The sequence below is a fragment of the Dasypus novemcinctus genome, chromosome 5 (assembly GCF_030445035.2).
Source record: "Dasypus novemcinctus isolate mDasNov1 chromosome 5, mDasNov1.1.hap2, whole genome shotgun sequence".
Lineage (NCBI taxonomy): Eukaryota > Metazoa > Chordata > Mammalia > Cingulata > Dasypodidae > Dasypus > Dasypus novemcinctus.
In genome coordinates this window covers 115,464,303-115,474,291 of record NC_080677.1, presented here as the reverse complement: position 1 = coordinate 115,474,291, position 9,989 = coordinate 115,464,303, and the positions used below count along the sequence as shown (strand labels likewise).

General features: G+C 35.3%; 1 non-coding gene across 1 annotated transcript; it reads left to right on the top strand.

Annotated features, from left to right (window-relative positions):
* Positions 1 to 901: 901 nt before the first annotated feature.
* LOC111764908 (U6 spliceosomal RNA) lies at positions 902 to 1,008 on the top strand. The gene has a single exon (XR_002797391.1). It is a non-coding gene; the product is annotated as a U6 spliceosomal RNA (small nuclear RNA).
* The last annotated feature ends 8,981 nt before the right edge of the window (positions 1,009 to 9,989 follow it).

The following is a 9,989-nucleotide window of genomic DNA, read 5'->3' as shown; positions in this document are numbered from 1 at the left end:
TGTTGATTTCTTCCCTTGGGTTTTGAAAGACAAGACCATATTTTCACTATTCTCTGTAACTTTTAACAGCAAATAGCCCTGTACCCACAACAAACACACAATCTGTATTGATTGTCTAGTCACTTCTGGATGGGAAAATGTGGAAACGTAGCAGTTTCTCCAATCTTCAGTGATCCTTACAGAGTTAGGCCCCATTAGGTTTGACAGATGGTCTATAATTTTTATATTTGAAAGACCATATGCCAGGTACGAAATTTCTATACCTTCTTACCTTCAAATTTTCAGGTTCAGGTGATAATGTGTTTGGTAGCACCTATACTTCAAGATCTACCATCCAGACACTTCTAGTTTTTTCTCCATACACATTCATCACCTCAAACAGATGCTCCCATTTTCCTGCTTTCTCAGAGCACTATCTGGCCCTCCTGGGACTGAATCCTCCTTCTTGTATAAGAGCTCTGGTCCAGGAGCACACAATTGCCATCTGTCTATCTCCCTCCTTCATTTCTTATAAATCTCCTGGTTCCTAACTTCTGTTTCAGAAATATTTGAAAGATGAATTGATTTTATGTGGTCTCAAAGAAAGCTTGTCCTCTGACCACAGCTGTCTCTGACCCTTTCTATTAATGTGGCAACAGTCTGGTTTGTCTGCTGAGGCACAACTGCTGGCACTGATAACATATCACCCCATTTGTCTTCTAAGTCGTAAGTGCAGACATCACTAATCCTGTTTAAAAGACATGGAAATTAAAGTGCTATGACATTCTTATCCCAAGTCCCTCAATATTGAAGGGATGACATGAAAAGGAAAGTTCTTCAGATCCCCATTTCAATTAACTTGAGGAAAGAATATTTTTAAACTATACATCTCTGTAGAAAATAGGTCTTCAAAATGCTAATGGTCCTTGCTTCGGCAGCACATACACTAAAATTGAAATGATACAGAGAAGATTTGCATGGCCCCTGCACAAGGATGACATGCATATTCGTGAAGCAGTCCATATTTTTTCATCAATTGTAACAAATGTACCACACTAGTGAAGGATTTTGTCAATGTGGGAAAGCGTGGGAGGGATTGGTAGTGGGGCATATGGGAATCTCCTGCATTTTTTTATGTATCATTAATGTAATCTAAGTGTCTTTTTTTTAAAAATCCCCCCCAAAAAGGAAAAAAATCTAGAGGGAACAAATCATATTCTTAATAATTCAAATTTACTCAATTATAGATACCCCATAACTTTATTCAAGGTATGTCTCTTCCAGGCAAAGAATCAAAGTGTTCCATTAAAGGTGTTTTCCTTATTTTCCTTTGACTTCCACTTTAAAAGCTGAATTACTTTCCATTATGAATAAAAGGTTAGAAATAAATATAATGAAATCACATTGTAAAATGCAGCAAATAATTTCATTTAGAGGGAAATGTTCTATTTTGTATAAGATTACCTATAATTAATAGCAAAACAACATTAACAAGTTTGTGTGATTTTTAAAATGCTATTAGATATGCTCAGAGGATATGGGAGGTAAAATAAATTAACCTATTCCTTGCCATCAAGGATTTTGGTTTAGCAGAGAAGGCAAATTATGAAAGCAATTCTAGGCAAGAATTTTACAAAGATTTCTGGGAATTTAAGGAGTACATAATTGTTAATAAATATGCTTTTCCTAAGTTTAAAAAATGCTGCTAAATAAAACTGAAAGCAATCATTTAGTCCAGAACCAGAAATCCTAGTAATGAACTTATTGGCCTTTTGACCACCTGTGGCTCTATAGAAGCCTAAAATTAAGATAAGGCTTGTTTCAAACATCTTAATTTTTCTAACTTGACATCTAAGGATATTCCATTACAATACTGGCCTCATTTCTACATTTTCTAATTACTTCCACACAAGCTTCTTCATTTGGTGATGCCTGTTACTGCATCGTTGGCAAAAGTCACATTCGTATCTAAATTTTTTAAAAAGCCATTTATACTCATATAATGTTCAGAGATTCAGAAAGCTCATTTCCACACAGAAATATGGAAATAAACTGAGGATATACAGGTACTTTAAAGAGGGTTTGTTTTATATGGGGAGTGAATGGCTACTTACTTGTAATTTGTAGGTTCAATTGAGGCTCTTCCTTTTCTATCACTCTTCAATTTTGATATTTCTTTAATTGGGAAGATAGCCATTTTATTCCATTGTCAGAGACAAAATTTTAAACATAAATACAGGAGCACATCCACATTTAATTCTTGATTCACAGTTTTGATTAGTAGACTGTCCCAAACGTATCACTAAGATTTTTTAAATCTATTGAATGCCTACTCTGGCCAAGATAGAGGTAAGCTAGGAGACACTAAGGAAACCAATTTGGTGTACCAAATGAATAGCAGCACCTGCGAATATGCTCACCAGTCCCACAATTAACTTGAGGGTAATAAAAGCTATTTCTTGGAAAGTGGATTTGGCTCAATTGATAGAGCATTGGCCTACCACATGGGAGGTCCAGGGTTCAAACCCAGGACCTCTTGACCCATGTGGTGAGCTGGCCCACATGCAGTGCTGATGCGTGCAAGGAATGCCATGCCACGCAGGGCTGTCTCCCATGCACAAGGAGTGTGCCGCACAAGGAAAGCCACCCCATGTGAAAAAAAAGTGCAGCCTGCCCCAAAAGTGGTGCCACACACGGAGAGCTGATGCAGCAAGATGACACAACAAAAGAGACACAGATTCCCTGTGCCACTGACAAGAATGCAAGTGCACACAGAAGAACACACAGCAAATGGACACAGAGAGCAGACAATGGGGCAGGGAGGGGAGGAGAGAGAAATAAATAAATCTAAAAAAAAAAAAAGAATTAAAAAAACAAAGCTATTTCTTGAAGGCCACTTGTGATTTGTCTAGCAAGAACAATCTTGCTGCTCTGAACAAACTTCCTGTCAAGGAAATGAATTTTTTTAAATTCCCTTAAACTAGAATTTGTTATTTTTGTGTGTGTGGCAATGTACACTTCTCAGATTGATGCTGTTTTGCGCTCAAAAAAGATTAGTTCCTTGGGTGGTGTATTAGTCAGCCAAAGGGGTGCTGATGCGAAATACCAGAAATTGGTTGGTTTTTATAAAGCGTATTTATTTGGGGTAGGAGCTTACAGATAGCAGGCCATAAAGCATGCATTACTTCCCTCATCAAAGTCTATTTTCACATATTGAAGCAGGTTCAGGTTTCCTGGGTTCCTCCCTTCCAGGGCCTTGCTTCTCTCTCGGTTCAAGCTTCCCTTCTTCCTGGGTTTGCTTCTTCCTGGGCTCAGGGTTCCTCTTTTCCTGGGTCTGGCTTCCCTTTCTTCTGTGAGCTTACTTCCTGGGGCTCCAGCTTAAGGCTTCAGCATCAAACTCCAACATCAAAACCCCTCAACTCTGTCCTTTGCCATGCCTTTTATCTGTGAGTTCCCACCTGACCAAGGGGTGGGAAATTAACAGCCTAATAATGTAGCCCAATCAAACCCCTAATCATAACTTAATCATGACCAGGTTAAGACCACTTTACAAACATAATCCAATATCTATTTTTGGAATTCATAACTATGTCAAACTGCTACAGTAGGAAGAAATCCAGATACCAGATGAGTAGGCACAGGAAAATAGAAATTTGGGGAAATATTCTAAAACATACCAAGTTTATAAATATTTGCATCATGTTAGTTCCCCTTGTGTAAAAATTAAAACCCTGACATTTCATTCCTAATAGAGTCCTAGAATATTGATGATGATATCACACAGGAAGGTGAAAAACTCAGGATCTGCTCAACTGTTTCTCCCCTCTAACACATTCCAGGAGAGAGCATTTAGCCATTGCAGAACGCGATAGGAAAAGAAATGTGTCCTTTTACCACCACTGACAAGTGGATTTTATAATTTGCTCTGTCTCCTTTTGAAGCCGGCTTCCAGTAATTAACCCTTCCATCTGGTAATGTCTTTTCCACACTTCTAGTCAAGAGACATTTCACATTCCTAATAGCTGTGACTTCAGCAGTCCTCTGGCTAATGATACTTTTTGTTTCCGTTCCCATTTGCTAAAATACTTTCCTCTAATTTAGTGACCTGAGCAGGGGTATTAGGAAAAGTGGAAAACAATCATTCAGAAACTCATTAAAATATCTCCATGCTAAATGAGAGTAACATGCATGACGATAATGAAAACACTGGAAAGAAATAATAAAGATTTCAGAGTCATGGCTGCTGCTGTCAGTCTGGCTTTAGTAAATCACAGGGAGACTTTGGGGGGAAAATCAGTATGGAGTTTAAAATCAGTAGAAGCTACTAAAATGAAATGTGAAAATAACCTGTTCCATCCTTACTATAAACTCTAGCAAGAAGCAATCTTTAAAAAAATCCATAGTGATCTTTATAAATTCAAATATTATTACCATGAACATTAAAATTGATTTCTGTCTCTGCTGAAAAACATTTGGATATAGTCTTGAACATACAACATCCCTGGAAATTTGTGCTCTTGAAGTTTTAATGTAACCAGGTTATTGATATTGATTGAGGCAATCTGTTTTCCCTAGTGAGACTAAGGAGACAGAATCAACTGACTGGGATTTTCAAATCAGATAAACCATTAACTTCTTGTTTGACCTTAACTGAAACAGTTTTCTTATGGATACTTCAGTTTTCCACCCATAAAGGGGGTAGTATGTAGTTAAGCTACTTAGATTGCTGAGAAGGAAGGAAGTAAATTCTTTAATATAAATCCAGTCATTCTTAAGACATCAAGGCAGGCCGAAATATAAGAACCAGGGCTATAAAGCTCTTAGAAGAAAATATAGGGAAGTATCTTCAGGATCTTGTGTTAGGCAGTAGCTTATTAAACTTTACACCCAAAGCACAAGCAATGAAAAAGTGGGTAAGTTGGACCTCCTCAAAATGATCAATATTTGTGCCTCAAAGGACTTTGTCATGACACTGAAAGGACAACCTATTCAATGGAAGAAAATATTTGGAAACCACTTATCTGATAAGGGTGTTAAATATCCAGAATATGCCATATAAAGAAATCCTACAAACTCAAAAATAAAAAGACAAACAACCCAATTAAAACATGGACAAGAGACTTGAATAGATATTTCCCCCAAGAGAATTAGCAAATAGCTAAAAAGCACATGAAATGATGCTCAACATCATTGACTATTAGGGAAATTCAAATCAAAACCACCATGAGATATCACTTCAAACCACTGGGATAGCTACTATTAAATAAAACAGAAAACTAAAGTGTTGGTTGAGGATGTGGAAAAATAGGAACTATCATTCCTTGCTGGTAGCAATGTAAAATGGTGCAGCCACTGTGGAAGAGAGTCTGGAAATACTTCAGAAAGCCGAATATAGAATTACCACATGTTCCAGCAATCCCACTACTAGGATTACACCCAGAAGAATTGAAAGAAGGGACTTGAACAGATATTAGCACACTGATGTTCATAGCAGCATTATTCACCATTGTCAAAAGATGGAAGCAACCCAAGTATAATAGATAAATAAAAGTTGGTATATACATACAATAGAATATTATTCAGCTGTAAAAATGAGTGAAGTCCTGAGGCATGCAGCAACATGGATGAACCTTGAAGACATCATGTTGAGTGAAATAAACCAGACACAAAAATCAAATATTGTATGATCTCACTGATAGGAATTTATTATAATAGCAAATTCATAGAGTTAGAATCTAGATTACAGTTTACCAAGGGATAGATTGGATTTAGAGAATAGGAAGTCAATGCTTAATTTGTACAGAATTTCTATTTATGTTGATTGTAAAGGTTTGGAAATGGTGATGATGGTAGCACAATATTCTGAATGTAATTGCAGGACCGAATTATATGGGTGAATGTGGTTAAAAGGGGACTCTTTAGGTTGTGTATGTTACTAGAGTAAAAATTAAAAGATAAAACAGATCTGTATAACACAGTGAACTCTATTATAGGTGATGAACTATAATTAAGAGTACAAGTATAAGAATGTTCTTTCATGGATTATAACAAATGTTTGATAATAATACAAGTTGTTAATAATAGGATGGTATATAGAAAAACATACCTAATGAAACTATGGAAGATAGTTAATAATACTGTTTTAATAATCTTTTATCAATTTCAACTAAGATAACCACTGTTAAAAGAAATAGTACAATTACAAAAATGTGCTGTCATCAATTGTAATAAATATTCCACACCAGTACAAGGAGTTGGTGGGGCAGTGTATGGGAATTCTGTATTTTATATATGATAGTTCTGTAAACCAACAACTTCTCTAACCACAACAAAAAAAAGATCTCAGGGCACCTGTCAAGTCTTAAAAAAAGATTTTTCTGACTACCACCCTGCATCACATCCCAGCTTCAACTTCCCAATTTCTACCCACAATGCATTCTTATAGCATCATGTATTTGCCTTCATAGAATGTAACACAGTTCACAACTACATATTTGTTGATTTTTTACTTCACATTTATTCTCCATGTATCCTTGGCACATTCCCAGTATAATGCCTCATATATAGAAAATTGTCAATAAATAGTGAATTAAATAAAAAATTTAAGCCTTGGTTCTGGAGAGAAGGATATTTAGAGTGCTGATAGATGTACGATCAAAGAACCGATTCTTTCTTTTCTTTTTCCCTAGGCTTATACTGTAAAGAGAATAATCAAAATCCATCAGAACATTGCCCAAAGCCCCGTAGATCAACCCAATCCAGTCAATAGGGCATTCCTACCAAACATTTGGGGCTCTAAAGCTGGCACTGCCTGTCCTACATCCTTCAGGACTCACTATTTGATTATTTTCCTTATAAAAACCAAAGTTCATGAATTTTAATTCTAACAAGGTTTTCCTGTGAATAGAGCAGCTCTACTTCACCCACATAATTCTGTCTTCATAATTTTTGTGTACACTATATTTATCCATTCAGGTCCCTCTCTTTTATTCCCATAATAAACATACATACATACATACTTTTTAAAAAACCATGACAACTCAATAGATAATGTGGATGAAAGAACCATGTTCTTGTAAAATAAGTAAATTTTATTTATTCAGTCATACATACTGAAGCAGACAGGTTCTCAACTAATTAAAAAATGAAAAGTTAATAAAAAGCCTTTTAAATCTTGTTGGGTTGACAAGGGGGAGCTGATACTGAATGTACATAGAATGTCCAATAAGATTAATTACAAATATGTGGTAATGGATAGAGTTGATGGTAGCACATTATAATGAGTATAACAAACACTGCTGATTTATAAATGTGATCGTGGCTGAAAAGGATAGTCTAGGGAGGTTAATGTTAATCGAAAGGCGGAGGATAATTTAGTTACCGTATTACATAGTGATTTCGGTGGTAAATGAAGATTGTGGTTATATTATTAAATATACATTACTTTACCACTATATTTTTCAAATATTTTAGCAAAAAATAACCCCAAGCTTACATAAGTCTTCCAGATATTTTTGAAAGAAAATTAAGAAAACCTAAATAAATGAAGAATTTACCATGATCATGTACTAGAATATTCTATATTATAAAGATATATAATTTTTCCCCATATTAATCTACAATGTTAATGTAACACCACTGAAAATCCTTTCAGGTTGTGTGCAGGGGCTGGGGGGTAAGGTGGTAGAAACTTCGTAATTTAATTCTAAAATTGATGTTAAAATACCAATCGTGAATACAAAAGGCCAAAAACAGCTAAAAAGTTCTTGGACAAGAATAAGATGAGAGTACATGCTCTATCATACATCAAGGCATTTTTAATATTACATCAATTAAAACAATATGATATTTGAAGAATAGACAGACAAATGAAACAACATAGAAAGTTCCAGAGCAGTTCTATGCATTTATAGACACTTGATTTATGACAAAATGAAAGGAGAGTCTTTTTGTAGATGAGGCTATACACAACTATTTGCAAAACATGAAACTTAGCTTTCACCTCATAACATACAAAATCAATTACAGGTGAACACTAGACCTAAATGTGAATGGAAAATAGTAAAGCTTTCAGAATGTAAAAAGGACTATTTTTATAATATTGCATAGTGTTTCTACCGCATGATACATATTCCTTAAAAAACTGACACTCGGCAAAATTGTATACTAAGTATATCAGAACTTAAAAAAATTGCACAAAACCTATGCAAGTTTATAAACAGAACACAAAATAAAAATAGCAATATTAGTAAAAATAGCACAATTTGAAAGACATTAAGTTCTTAATTAGATTACTATGATAAATATAAAACTTTAAATTTAAGAAAGTTTATCATTTGATGGCATATATGCATAGAATTGTTAAGGTGGCAAGGGCAAAATACACAAAGTTTGGCAGGAACTCTGCAGTAAGTTCTGCTATAGAGAAAAGTGTATCATCACTGTTTAGGATAATGATTTCAGTGGTAGATGAGGACTGTAGTTAATAATACAAATACAAGAATGTTCCTCTCTTACAAGGTGTTAGGAATATGGTGATAGGTGGGAAAAATACTAACGTAATTTACAGACTATTAACAGTAATATTGTAAAATTTTTGTAACAAAGGCAAAGAAGGTACTATATCAATGTTAAAGATCAGAAAAAGAATACAGGGTTTAGTTTTATGAGATATGATTATGATTAGTTGTTTTTTCCTTCATTTTCTTCCATAACAAGGAGGCCATGGACATGGCGTTTACCAATCTGTGTTCCTGCATGTATCTTTCTGAACACTGGAGAAACAATAGGATTAAATGAGATAAATGTAACTGAACAGAATTTTTTTAAGGTAATGTTTCCATAATTTTTGAAACTGCTTTTTGTCTCTTATTTTATCTTTTGAAGTTTAAATAAAATTTACTTTTTAAAAAATCTTGTTTACTCTGTATAAAGAACAATTTTCAAGCTATTAGTTGGTCATTTTTATAATCTATCAGCTTGATATATTTTCATAATCTTGAAATCAGAGAATTAATTGGCATTATCCAGAAAAAAATGGATATTCCCCTCCAAACAACAAGTTTAATGGCACAGTTGTCTAACCTATACTGTTGGGGATAGAATCCTATTCCCCACAAGATATGTTCAAGTCATAGTTCCCCAGCCCTGTAGGTATAAGACTCATTTGTAAGCAGGATCTTCAAAGAGCCTAGTCCTTACAGGGAGAAAGAACCTAGCAGAGATCCATACAACTGAGCAGAAAGAGTAGAAGGAGCAGGAGGGGCAGAGAGATGGATCACCAGAGGACAGAGACAGAAATTGACTGATGGCAGGCAACCACCAGAACACTCCAGACTTACAAGAATTAATAGCCTCCTGATACCTTGATTTTGGACTTCTAGCTTCCACATTGTGAGACAATAAATTCCTATTGGTTAGGCTAGCCAATCTGGTATTTTGTTATAGCTGCCCTGGCATAGTAAGACAGACCTTTTTCTTTTTAATTGTTATTATTATTACTCAGTTATTTCAACTCTAACTAAACCTCTCTCAGTCACTATCTTCAAACTGGGAATCGCGTATCATTAGTTACTGGTCACTCATTTATTTAGCAATTTATTCAGCCAAACTTCATTGATTATCTGTTATGTACCCAGAACAGTGCTAATATGCTGGGAAGACTGAGAACGCCTCAGGCGAAGAGTAAAGTCTGCCTTTGACCATAGTATGTCCACTTCTATCCATTTAGTATATAATCTGAGTGCTTTCAAATTTCCCAGCCTTTTAAATATGCCCTTTTCTTTAAAATTCAAATAAAATAGGCCGAAGTCCCATCTGATAAGCTGAAAATCCCCAGTATTTCTGGGAATTCTTTGCAAGTGATTATACACTTTAATGGTTTCTTGTCTCCTCTAAACCCAAACGGCTGCTCTCTGATCACCCTTGGTTGCATCTCTCCTGCTTCCCCATGCCTTGTCTTCTCCATATGTAGCCTTCTAGGAGGGATGGACACAGCTGGCTGACTGCAT